Consider the following 14,579-nt stretch of genomic DNA (forward strand, 5'->3'; position numbering starts at 1 on the left):
TTCTATAGAAAAATGCCAATAGCTTCTCCCCATAAACAGAGAGAGAAGGATGCATTGTCATGAATGATGAGGAGAGGAAAGCACTATGTCAATAAAGTGACATTTTTAGAATTTCAACTGCATGAAAAAAGAGATGTCAGGGTGAATTTTTTTGGTCATGTTGTTAAGAATTTATAGTCTTAGATGTCACATATATTGCTATTATTTTACTATACTAATTCTTTTAAACCCATTCATATAATCAGAAACCATTTAGTAATACTTATTAATAACTGCCTGTGCCAGGCACTGTTCTAAACCTTGGGAATACAAATTTAATTGGCTCCAGAGAAACTCACAGTCAAGGAGACCTCATTGCACCTACATCCAGAAAGGATTCGAAGCAATTACAGAGAAAATGCAAGACAATTATGATGTCTGTCCCTGCCTCTGTTACCAGAAAACAATTAGATTTAAAACATCATAAATATTCCCATATCCTGGATCACATTCCTTCTCCTTTCATCTAATCTGATATCTTGATGTACACATATTTGTTGACACAAAACAATAATCAAGTTAAACTTAATTTGGTGGCTGCTACCTAAAGCAGGCAATTCCCACTTCACCCATCCAAATATTGGAATGTCCATCACCTCAATCACTCAATCACAAATGTCAGAAGAGTGGGTTCCATGGGTGACTTATTGACTTAACAGCATGCTCATTTGAAACCTGCCTCAAGGGAGCATAGTGGAATCTCATTTAATATTGATTATGATTATTATATTTACTGTCAATTATTTTTACCAGTTTATAGAGAAATAAATATACATTATCGATAAATGTATGAAATTTTTCTCTAGCCTGTAAATAAAAAAATAAAGCAAAATGAGATTATAAACATCTTCAGTTCAGTTCAGTCACTCAGTTGTGTCTGACTCTTTGCGACCCCATGAATCGCAGCACACCAGGCCTCCCTGCCCATCACCAACTCTGGAGTTCACTCAGACTCACGTCAAAATCGAGTCAGTGATGCCATCCAGCCATCTCATCCTCTGTCATCCCCTTCTCCTCCTACCCCCAATCCCTCCCAGCATCAGGGTCTTTTCCAATGAGTCCACTGATCTCCAGTAGCATGTTGGGCACCTACTGACCTGGGGAGTTCCTCTTTCAGTATCCTATCATTTTGCCTTTTCATACTGTTCATGGGGTTCTCAAGGCAAGAATACTGAAGTGGTTTGCCATTCCCTTCTCCAGTGGACCACATTCTGTCAGACCTCTTCACCATGACCTGCCCATCCTTGGTTGCCCTGCGGGCATGGCTTAGTTTCATTGAGTTAGACAAGGCTGTGGTCCTAGTGTGATTAGATTGACTAGTTTTCTGTGAGTATGGTTTCAGTGTGTCTGACATCTTAGTGAACATTTAAAACACTTAAATCCAGTTTAGGTGAAGGTAGGAGAATCATTAACTCTCATACACTAATCACGGATTTACAAATTTATACAAGTTTTCTTTTTTTTTGGTAGAGCACTTTAACAGTGGCTCTCATGTTAAGGTGGAACTTCTACCCAATCTACCACTGGGGTACCTACCATAAAAGGCTTTGTTTTCCTTGTGCTCTCTTCTCAGGTCTCTCATCCTTGCTATTCTACCTGCCTTGCTTCTTTCAGTGGCCAAAAGGTTGACAACTTCCTTATTTATCCATGTAGGACAGAGTACATTTAATACCTTTGCTTGGAGGAAGACAATGAAACCCATTCCAGTGTTCTTGCCTAGAAAATACCATGGACAGAGGAGCATGGCAAGCTACAGTCCCTAAGGTCGCAAAGAGTCAGACATGACTGAAGCAACTTATCTTACACGGGTAATACATTATTGGATTGGCCAAAGAGTTTGTTCAGGTTTTTCCATAACATCTTACAAAAAAACATATTTGGGGGCTGACCCAGTATAATATATATTATTAAAAAAAAAAAAAAACTGCTGCTGGAGTAGCTTTCCTCACAACAGGATATTATTGATCTCCATCATTTGGAGCATATTCAGAGTGTCTCTCATATTATCTCTTTATATACCAAATGATGTACTTGGATTCTATTTCCTATGTATAACATGCATATATTTCTGCTACTCTTTACCATGGTTAGATTAGATTTCAGTGGGAGAAAGAGTCTTTTCTTATCTCCAGCTCTAGGCCATTTTGGTGCTTCAAAGATGAGACACTGATACTACTATACTTGGTCCCAAGTTTAGGCTGAAGTTATTTCCTGTGTGACTTCGTCATTCCACATCTGGTACCTGTACCCCCATCTTCATGTTAGGAATTCCTTATAGAGAATGGGACACTAAGGGGGTTAGAATGAGTCGTCTGCTCTAAGTCTTTGCGGTCCTATTGGTCAGAATGCTTCTGTGCTTGTGAGCCCCTGCAGAAAGAAAGATATTCAATACTTCATGGAAAGAGAATCTTAGCAGACCCCTGAGGACTAGCAATAAATAATTCAAGGTAAAGAGGAATAATCGAATCCAGCACATTTACTGAGGGAGGTCCCAAAATATCCTTGGCTGAGACTATATTATGATCTAATCTCATATGCAGAGTAATATAAATACAGGGGAAAACAGTAATGGTATTTAGAAACAAAGAGTACATTTCTCTGAATGCTTTTCAGAAACCTATCTTGTGATAAAGAAGGATAGCAGAGGGGCTGATGTAATTTTTACAATCTCTAAATTGTATCAAAGATAAAATTCATTATTATGGTGAGGTTTGTATGCAAACTTGGTATCATTAAAAGTCAATGAGTATTTTTCAGTCAGTCTCAGTTCAGTGATCAGGATCATTTTAAGTAAAATTAAGGACTATTACATACTACCAAGGGATCAAGTAGTTCCACTATGTTCTGGTAGGTCCTATCTCTGAGAAATAATATTATTAAAAGGTACTGACATAGTTCTTTATCAAAGTGAAACAGGAGAGTGAAAAAGTTGGCTTAAAACTCAACATCCAGAAAACTAAGATCATGGCATCTGGTCCCATCACTTCATGGAAAATAGATGGGGATGCAATGGAAACAATGACAGACTTTATTTGGGGGGCTTCCAAATCACTGAAGATGGTAACTACAGCCATGAAATTAAAACCCACTTCCTTCTTGGAAGAAAATCTATGACCAACCTAGACAGCATATTAAAAAGCAGAGATATTATTTTGCCAACAAAGGTCCATCTAGTCAAAGCTATGGTTTTTGCAGTAGTCATGTATGGATGTGACAGGTGGACCATAAAGAAAGCTGAGCACTGAAGAACAGATGCTTTTGAACTGTGGTGTTAGAGAAGATTCTTGAGAGTCCCTTGGACAGCAAGGAGATCCAACCAGTCCATTCTAAGGGAAATCAGTCCTGAATATTCATTGGAAGGACTGATGATGAAGCTGAAGCTCCAAAACTTTGGCCACTTGATGCAAAGAACTGACTTATTGGAAAAGACTCTGATGCTGGAAAACATAGAAGGCAGCAAGAGAAGGGGATGACAGAGGATGAGATGGTTGGAAGGCATCACTGACTCAATGGACATGAGTTTGAGTAAACTGTGGGAGTTGGTGATGGACAGGGAGGCCTGACGTGCTGCAGTCCATGGGGTTGCAAAGAGTCAGAAATGACTGAGAGACTGAACTGAACTGAACTGAACTGAACTGAATTGACATAGCACTGTGTATCTAGAAGGGCCAACAGGGAGCAAGTGGGGTGAAGATTTATCATCATGTGGCATATGGTTATGGGCCAGAGGAAGTTTAGGCTACAGTATCTATACAGATAATGGCTTGACAGTGTTAAGCAGATAAGAACTGTTATATAAAATTCTAGCAAACAGAATCCAACAACATATTAACAAATCATACATCATGACCAAGTGGGCTTTACCCCAGGGATGCAAGGATTCTTTAGTAGCTGCAAATCAAACAATGTGATACACCACATTAACAAATAGAAAGATAAAAGCCATATGACTATCTCAACAGATGCAGAGAAAGCTTTTGACATAATTCAACATTCATTTATGATAAAAACCTTCCAGAAAGCAGGAATAGAAGAAACATACCTCAACATAATAAAAGCTATATACGACAAACACACAGCAAACATTATCCTCAATGGTGAAAAATAGAAAGCATTTCCCCTAATGTCAGGAACAAGGCAAAGGTGCCTACTCTCACCACTTCTATTCAACATAGTTTTGGAAGTTTTAGCCACAGCAATCAGAGAAGAAAAAGAAATAAAAGGAATCCAGATTGGAAAAGAAGAAGTAAAACTCTAACTGTTTGCAGATGACATGATTCTCTACATAGAAAACCCTAAAGACTCCATGAGAAAATTGCTAGAGCTAGTCAATGAATATAGTAAAGTTGTAGGATATAATATTAACACACAGAATTCTCTTGCATTCCTATACACTAACAATGAGAAAACAGAAAGAGAAATTAAGGAAACAATTCCATTCACCATTGTGACAAAAAGAATAAAATACTTAGGAATAAATCTACCTAAAGAAACAAAAAACCTATATATAGAAAACTATAAAACATTGATGAAAGAAATCAAAGATGACACAAATGGAGAAATATACCATTTTCATGCATCAGAAAAATCAATATACTGAAAATGAGTATACTACCCAAAGATTCAATGCAATCCCTATCAAGCTACCAATGGTATTTTTCAGAGAACTAGAACAAATAATTTCACAATTTGTATGAAAATACAAAAAACTTCAAATAGCCAAAGCAATCTTGAGAAAGAAGAATGGAACTGGAGGAATCAACCTGCCTGACTTCAGATTATACTACAAAGCTACAGTCATCAAGACAGTATGTTGCTGGCATAAAGACAGAAATATATATCAGCGGAACAAAATGGAAAGCCCAGAGATAAATGCATGCACCTATGGACACCTTATCTTTGACAAAGGAGGCAAGAATATGCCGTGGAGAAAAGGCAATCTCTGTAACAAGTGGTGCTGGGAAACTGGTCAACCACAGGTAAAAGAATGAAACTAGAACATTTTCTAACACCATACACAAAAATAAACTCTAAATGGATTAAAGGTCTAAACATAAGACCAGAAACTGTAAAACTCCTAGAGGATAATGTAGGCAAAACGCTGTTCTCCATAGTGGTTATACCAATTTGCATTCCCACCAGCAGTGTAAGAGGGTTCTCTTTTCTCCACAACCTCTCCAGTTTTTATTGCTTGTAGACTTTTTGATAGCAGCCATTCTGACTGGTGTGAGATGGTACCTCATTGTGGTTTGGATTTGCTTTTCTCTGATAATGAGTAATGTTGAGCATCTTTTCATGTGTTTGTCAGCCATCTGCATATCCTCTTTGGAGAAATGTCTGTTTAGTTCTTTGGCCCATTTTTTTTTATTGGGTCGTTTGTGTTTGGGGAATTGAGCTGCATGAGCTACTTGTATATTTTTGAGATTAATTCTTTGGTGCTTTTTAAAATAGACTGTGTCTGGAGCTTCCCTAGTAGCCCAGTAGTAAAGACTTCACCTTCCAATGCAGGGAGTGTGTGTTCAGTCCCTGGTCAGGGAGCTAAGATGCCACATGGTTTGAAGCCATGAAGTGTCAGTCTATGTTTGATACAAGATACAGGATGCTTGGGGCTGATGCTCCTGTATTGGTGCACGGGGATGATCCAGAGAGATGATATGGGGTGGGAGGTGGGAGGGGAATTCAGGATTGGGAGCTCGTATACACCCGTGGCGGATTCATGTCAATGTATGGCAAAACCAATACAGTATTGTAAAGTAAAATAAAGTAAAAATAAAATTAAAAAAAGAATTAATATTAGATAACACACACACAAAAAAACAGAATGTAAAACAGAAACATTATTGCAAAATTAAATAAAAACTTTAAAAATGGTCCCCTTGGAAACAAAATCTTAAAGAAAAGAAGACTGTGTTCTGAGATACAGGAAAAAGAAGGATCACAGCTGTGGGGCTGCCCAAAATTAATGTTGCCTCATATTGTTTTGCCTGATTTCCTGTTTTCTGATGCCTTGTAAAATTCCCAAAGGGAAAACATGGTTTTGGTAAAATTTTTTGTCATCTGAGCCCAATGTGAAGTGCAGGAATAGCCAAAATTGCTTATCATATTTTATTGTGTATCACTTTTTTGTGTGCTTAGAATATATTGTGACTTTTACACACTGAAGGTTTGAGGCAAGTCTGTGTCAAGCAAGTCTATCAGTGCCATTTTCCAATAGCATTTGCTCACTTCTTGTTTCTGTGTCAGATTTTCATAATTCTCAAAATAGTTAAAACTTTTTCAGTGTATGTTTCTTACAGTAAGCTGATGGCTCAGATGGTGGTTAACATTTTTTTTAGCAATAAAGTTTTAAAATTAGGATATGTATTTATTTTAGACATAATCCTACTGAACACTTAATTGACTACAGTGTGAGTTTTATTTGCACTAAAAAACCAAAAATATTCATTCGACTCACCTTAGTAGTAGTAGTAGTTGCTCAGTCGTGTCTGATTCTTTGTGACCCATAGATGATAGCCCTCCAGGCTTCTCTGTCCATGGAATTCTCCAAATAAGAATACTGGAGGGGGTAGGCATTTCCTTCTCTAGGGGATCTCCCTGGCACAGGGATGGAACCTGAGTCTTCTGCATTGCAGGCAGATTCTTCACTGTCTGAGTCAATTGTAATATTTTCTTTATTTCATTGGTCTAGAACTGAACCCACAATAGCATCAATAATATCTCTAATTGGCTATTAAGTGAAATTAATAAATTGATAAAAGTTGATGTCAGGATTCTTTTCAAAACCTCTGAATCAGCTCTATGAAAAGTTTGTAAGATACCTGCCCAGGAAGCTTTCCCATATAGTCTAGTCTTTCCCTGGGCCATTCCCTCTGCTGGAATGCTTTTCCTTGCCAGGGTCTCAATTCTATCCAATCTCTTCAGTAAGAGACTTATACCTCCCACACACCTTTTTGTTGAGCCTGCTCTGGCTGACCCAGACAGAATGCATGTCCTTTCTTTCTGGATTACTCTATTGCTTGTCCTTCCCATGCTTTGCTGTATCAGCATATTTATCCTCTGCTGAACTCTGAGCTGTTTCAGTGAAAAGTTAGGTGTATCACTAACAGCATACTGAGTGCCTGTCACAGAGTCAGTGTTTGATAATGACATTTTATTTATAATTAATTTAATTTTTTGAAGAGTGGTTGCTTTACAATATTAGTTTCAAGTGTACAAAGTAGTGATTCAATATGTTTGTAGATTTTACTCCATTTAAAGTTGCTATAAAATATTGGTTATCTTTTCTATTCTGTACATTACATCCTTGCATCTCATTCATTTTATACCTAGTAGTTTGTACCTTTTAATATCCTCTCCCTATGTTACATCTCCTCCAACCCTTCTTTCCACTGGTAACCACTAGTTTATTCTCTATATTTGCACATCTATCTCTGTTTAGTATATTCATTCATTTTAGTTTTTCATATCCCATATATACATGAGCACAAGCAGTATTTATTTTTCTCTGTCCAAATTAATTCACTGAGTATAATACCATCTAAGTCCATCCATGTTGCTGAAAATGGCAAAATTTCATTATTTTTTATGGCTAAGTAATATTTTACCATATGTGTATATACACATATGAAAATGAATGTGTTAGTCATTCAATGTGTTAGTCTGACTCTTTGTGACCCCATGGACTGTAACCACCAGACTCCTCTGTCTATAGAATTCTCTAGGCAAGAATACTTGAGTGGATTGTCATTCACCTCATCAGGGGATTTCCCTGACCCAGGGATTGAACCCAGGTCCCCTGAACTGCAGGCAGATTCTTTACCGTCTGAGCCACCATGTATATACATTATATATAATGTACATATATATGCCAAAGAATGCACAAAGTACTGCACAGTTGCACTTATCTCACATGCTAGTAAAGTAATGCTCAAAATTCTCCAAGCCAGGCTTCAACAGTACGTGAACCATGAACTTCCAGATATTCAAGCTGGATTTAGAAAAGGCAGAGGAACCAGAGATGAAATTGCCAACATCTGTTAGATCATCTAAAAAGGAAGAGAGTTCCAGAAAAGCATCTACTTCTGCTTTATTGGCTATCCCAAAGCCTTTGACTGTGTGGACCACCACAATCTCTGCAAAGTTCTTAAAGAGATGGGAATACTGGACGACCTGACCTGCCTCTTGAGAAATCTGGATGCAGGTCAGGAAGCAACAGTTAGAACTGGACATGGAACAGACTGGTTCCAAATAGGAAAAAGAGTACATCAAGGCTGTATATTGTCACTGTGCTTATTTAACTTATATGCAGAATACATCATGAGAAACACTGAGCTGGAATCACAAGCTGGAATCAAGATTGCCTGGAGAAATATCAATAACCTCAGATATGCAGATGACACCACACTTATGGCAGAAAGTGAAGAACTAAAGAGCCTCTTGATGAAAGTGAAAGAGGAGAGCGAAAAAGTTGGCTTAAAACTCAGCATTCAGAAAACTAAGATCATGGCACCTGGTCCCATCACTTCATGGAAAATAGACGGGGAAACAGTGGAAACAGTGACAGACTTTATCTTTTTGGGCTCCCAGATTACTGAAGATAGTGACTGTAGCCATGAAATTAAAAGACTCTTGCTCCTTGGAAGAAAAGTTATGACCAACCTAGACAGCATATTAAAAGGCAGAGACATTACTTTGCCAACAAAGGTCCGTCTAGTCAAGGCTATGGTTTTTCCCGGTAGTTATGTATGGATGTAACAGTTGGACTATAAAGAAAGCTGAGTGTCGAAGAATTGATGCTTTTGAACTGTGGTGTTGGAGAAGACTCTTGAGGGTCCCTTGGACTGCAAGGACATCCAACCAGTCCATCCTAAAGGAAATCAGTCCTGAATATTCATTGGAAGGACTGATGCTGAAGGTGAAACTTCAATACTTTGGTCACCTGATGTGAAGAACTGACTCATTTGAAAAGACCCTGATGCCAGGAAAGACTGAAGGCAGGGGGAGAAGGGGATGACAGAGGATGAAATGGTTGGATGTCCTCACCAACTCAATGAACATGAATTTGAGTAAACTCGGCATTGGTGATGGACAGGGAGGCATGGCATGCTGCAGTCCATGGGGTTGCAATGAGTTGGACACAACTGAGTGACTGAACTGAACAGATAGAAATGCACACATATATCTATAGAAGAGGATTGTGACACACAATTGATAATCTCAGGGGTTTTCTCTACATATACACAAAATCTAGTCTACACTTATTTTTGTTACAGTTCAACAGTTTCTCTTTAGTGAACTCCGGGAGTTGGTGATAGACAGGGAGGCCTGGCGTGCTGTGATTCATGAGGCCGCAAAGAGTCAGACATGACTGAGCGACTGAACTGAACTGAACTGATATATATATACATATATTATATATATATATACATATATTATATATATATATATATACACATATAAAATTTCTCACGTCCCCTTTATCCATTTACCTTTGATCAGCATTTAAGTGGTTTCCATATCTTGATTATTATTAATAAAGCTACTAAGAATGTTGGTGTGCCTATATTTTTTTTTTGCATTTGTGCCTATATTTTTTTGCATTAGCGTTTTTTTGTTTCTTCAGATATGTACCTAGGAGTGGAATTGCTGAATTACATTATATTTTAAAATTTTTAATTTCTCCATCCTAAAGGAGACCAGTCCTGAGTGAATTTGGGTGTTCACTGGAAGGACTGATGTTGAAGCTGAAACTCCAGTACTTTGGTCACCTCATGCGAAGAGTTGACTCATTGGAAAAGACTCTGATGCTGGTAGGGATTGGGGGCAGGCGGAGAAGGGGATGACAGAGGATGAGATGGCTGGATGGCATCACTGACTTGATGCACATGAGTTTGAATGAACTCTGGGAGTTGGTGATAGACAAGGAGGGCTGGCATGCTGCGATTCATGGGGTTACAAAGAGTTGGACACGACTGAGTGACTGAACTGAACTGATGATTTTAAATGGATTGTTTTCTTGTTTTCTCTCTCTGCTAGTTCATTATTAGCGTATAGAAAAACAAAATACTTCTATACGTTAATCTTTTGTTCTGTAACTTTACTTAGGGTTTTCTATATGCAATATTATGTCATCTGCAAATAGTGGCAGTTTCACTTCTTCCTTTCCAATTTGGATGCCTTTTATTTCTTTTTCTTCTGTGATTGCTGCGGCTGGGACTTCCAACACTCCGTTAGATATAAACGATGAGAGTGAGAATCCTTCCTAATTTTAGAGGAAAAGCTTCCAGTTTTTTACCATTGATAATAGCATTTTAAAATGATATACTCAGTTTGCTATGTGGGTGGGTTAATCGCTTAGTCGTGTCCGACTCTTTGGGACCCCATGAACTGTAGCCCCTCAGGCTCCTCTATCCGTGGGATTCTCCAGTCAAGAATACTGGAGTGGATTGCCAGTTCCTTCTCCAGAGGATCTTCCTGACCCAGGGATTGAACCCAGGTCTCCTGCACTGCAGGCAGATTCTTTACTATCTGAGCTACAGGGAAGTAGTTCCTGTTTAAAAACTCTAAAAGATACATGCGAGCACTGGGAAAGAAAGGGTCAAACGATTTAGCTTCCCTCAAAAAGACACAAGAGTAGCATATGATTCATTGCCCTTTTCAATTTTTTTTTGTGATAATTGAAATGTATTTCAATTTTTCCCCAACTTTCAGACCTGGTCATCATCTACTGCATGTTTTTTAGAAACTACGGTAACATTTGTGCCACTAAAATTGCCACCTTTAGCATGAGTCAAATTTCATGAGAAGCTTAATTGTCTTTGTTTTTACTTTTCCATGCTTATTTAAATTTATGAAGATTTTTTTTTATTCTCTCATATTATCAAAGTCCAAACAACAGTTTTTCTAAAGAGGAATGCCTCAGGGTCATTTGTTACAGCATTTATCAATTATATTTGGCTTCATTTAATTGTTTGCAAAATTAGCTTTTGAAAATACCACTTAATTTTCTTTCCAGTCTCACTTCTCAAGAAGGTAATTAATGGACTAACTCTAATTAAACATGAATGATAAAGCACAGGGAACTTTTAAATTAAATCATCATTGAACTTCTTCTGTGATATCTATCAATTGGTACTCGGGTACTGAGGGCATTGAATACATTAGAGAACTCAGTGCTCTCCTACCCACACTACCCCATCCCATTTTATCACTGCCTGTAGTTATATGTCTAATTTATTAATGTAATTAGAATGTCCCATCTGAGTTCATTTCTTAAATCTGTAAGCTATCAGAAATGTATTTAAAAATACTCTAGTAGGAGCTGCAAAAAATAATGTCAACATTGATCAGTCTAATCCCTCTGAAATAAATAACTATGTCCCTGATGCTTAGACCCTGGTAAGAAAAATATGTCCTGCTGCAAAAACATGTGAGCATCCATTTTGTATTCTAGATGGGAGCTATACTTGCAGCTGGCACCTCCTATCTCATGTTGAGGTATATGACTGAGAAGTACAAAAAGGAACTTATCAGAAAACTTTGGGGCAACCCACTAAAAATAATCTCTGAATCTCATTTTTGGAAATTTTTAGATATATAAAATATGTCTGTTACCTTGATTGTGGCAATGTTTTCACAGGCATATGCATATCTTCAAACTAGTATACATTTAAATATAGACAGTTTTCTGTATGTCAGTTTATACCTTGATAAAGCTGTTTTAAAAATAGAATTAGTCTCAAAGTGGCTATTCATTTGCTGTCCTTTTGAATACATTACCACAAGTTTGGCACCTTAGAACAAAACTCTTTTATTAACTCACAGTACTGTCAGGCAGATACCTGGGCTGAGGTGGCTGAGTTCCCTACTCAGGTGCTTATAAGGCTGAAATCGGTGTGCTCTTATTCAGATTCCAAGGCTCTAAGTTAGGTTGGGTCAGAATTCACTTCCTTGCAGTTACAGAGCGAGCGTTCCTGTTTCCTTGATGGCTGTCAGCTGGAGGCCGCTGTCCATGTTCCCCTGTCATGCAACCCTCTCAGTCTTCAAAACACTCGATGGAAAATCTTTTGACTCTGCTTGGGATGCCACAATGAAAGCATTGCAGACTGGGTGGCTTACACAGCAAAAATTCATTTCCTCACAGTTCTGGAGTAAGTCCAAGATCAAGTTGGTTTCTTGTGAGAGCCTCTGGGTTGGTTTCTGGTGAGAGCCTCTCTTCCTGATTGGCAGATGTCTGCCCTCTTGCTGCGGCTTCTATGTGTGTGTAGAACATGGGCTGCACTCTGGTGTCTCTGCCTCTTACAGAGACACTAGTTATATTGCATTAAGCCCCCACACTATGACCTCATCTAACGTTCACTGCCTTCTTACAGGCCTGTCTCTAAAAACAGTCACACTGGCAGTTAGGGTCTCACCATATACATTTTGGTAGGAAACAATTCAATCTGTGATACCTCATATCAAATTCTCTTGTGCTCTGAAACTCTCTCACCAGGGAGAGTCTGGCATCTTTTAAGGGCTCATATAGTCATATCAGATGCATAGAGAATCTCTGTCTCTCAAAGTCAGCTGATTTGGGACCTTATTTACTTCTGGAATGCTCCTTCAGAGCACTGCCTAGACTTTAGTTTTAAACAGAATAACGCAAAGTTCATGGGGTGAATCGAGAAAGTGTGTCATATTGGGGGCGAGAATCTTGGGGGTACATCTTAGAAAGGGCCAACCCCACCTGAGTCAAAGGATATGATGAATATTGCCATATGGCACTGGTGTAATATTTTATTTATTTTTAAAATTTATTTATTTTTGGTTGCACTGGGTCTTTTGTTGTTGTGGAGAGGCTTTCTCTAGTTGCGGCGAGCCAGGGTTGCACTTTGCGGCCGGTGCTCGGACTTCTCATTGTGGTGGCTTCTCTTGTTGCTGAGCATGGGCTCAAGGCTCACAGGCTTAATAGTCGTAACATGTGGGCTCCGTAGTTGTGGCTGGCATGCTCTCAAGTGCATGCTCAGTAGTTGTTGCACATGGGCTTAATTGACTCATGGCATGCGGAATCATCCTGGACCAGGAATTGCCCCTATGTCTCCTGAATTGGCAGGCAGATCTTTAACCACTGGACCACCACGGAAGTCCTGAACTGATACGTTAATTTTTAGGAGGCAAAAATTACCTTTTTGTTAGCTTAGCAGTTTTCCTTTCTTTTGCATTTTGTCTAAACTTGTCCATTTTGCTGTGCACTAACAACAGTGGTGGCACCCACTTTAGTACTCTTGCCTGGAAAATCCCATGGACGGAGGAGCCTGGTAGGCAGCAGTCCACGCGGTCCCACAGAGTCGGACACGACTGAAGCGACTTAGCAGCAGCAGCAGCAACAGTGGTAATTTCCTCAAAGTTTAAGATAGGATAACGGCACAAAGGTGAAAAGAGTATAGCTTAACTCTCCCCTTCTGAAAAGCCTCATGATGGAAAGCATTCCCAGGGTGCTTTAGATAGCCTTCTGACTTGTAATCTGCCCCTGTGGGTCCTTTAAATGGTAGTAGCTCATGTCCATGAGGCTATATTTCAGCACCAGATGACAGGAATTTGGAGAGACTTTAGTATTTTTCAATTTTGCCCTTGTCATTTAACAGGCTCCTTCAAAAGAGTGGTGCACAGCATGGTGGTACAGAGTCCTGTGCGATGAATGTCTGATCTCCTGCTTTCATATTGCATGACTACCACCTAATTCCTGAGGATTCATGATGCTTATTTTCCCATTCTAATTTATCAGCACCACCTCTGCTTTTCTCTTCAGTGCTACTATTCTCCTGTGGTGCTCCCCAATACATTGTCAACAGCCTTTCTTGAACTTACACAGTGCTTACCAGTCATCCTGACTGCCCAAAGCAAAAGAAGAAGGAATTCACTTCCATCTTCATTCTTTGTCAGCTTGTAGCAATTTCTTTTAAACAACAGCAAACCTCTTAAGCTCTTCAAACAAAATGGATGTGAATCATCCATTGTTTTACATTGTCCACTTGTGTATTTACATAAGTTCTTCAAGGAATACAGGGTGTTTGCATACTGTTTCAGTGGTTCTTGAGTACTTGTCCAAGTTTACAATCACTGCAAAGAAGTGTTCATGATACTTAACTGGCTCTATTCTTTGAGATAATGGCAGTTGATTATCCTAGTGGACAGCTATAATTTCCATCTTAATATTGCATTATATTGGTGTCTGCTAACTTCTGAGGGCATTTCCTTGGTGTCAGGTGCTAGACTAAGTTCTTTATGCATCTCACTCTACATATATTGCATACTCCTCATAAAAGCACAAATAAGTAGGTATTGTGATTATTCTATGTTCAGTTCAGTTCAGTCACTCAGTGGTGTCCGACTCTTTGTGACCCCATGAATTGCAGCACACTAGGCCTCCCTGTCCATCACCAACTCCCGGAGTTCACTCAAACTCAAACCCATTGAGTGGGTGATGCCATCCAGCCATCTCATCCTCTGTTGTCCCCTTCTCCTACTGCCCTCAATCCCTCCCAGCATCAGAATCTTTT

This window comes from Capra hircus, chromosome 8 (assembly GCF_001704415.2).
Source record: "Capra hircus breed San Clemente chromosome 8, ASM170441v1, whole genome shotgun sequence".
NCBI classification, from domain to species: Eukaryota; Metazoa; Chordata; class Mammalia; order Artiodactyla; family Bovidae; genus Capra; species Capra hircus.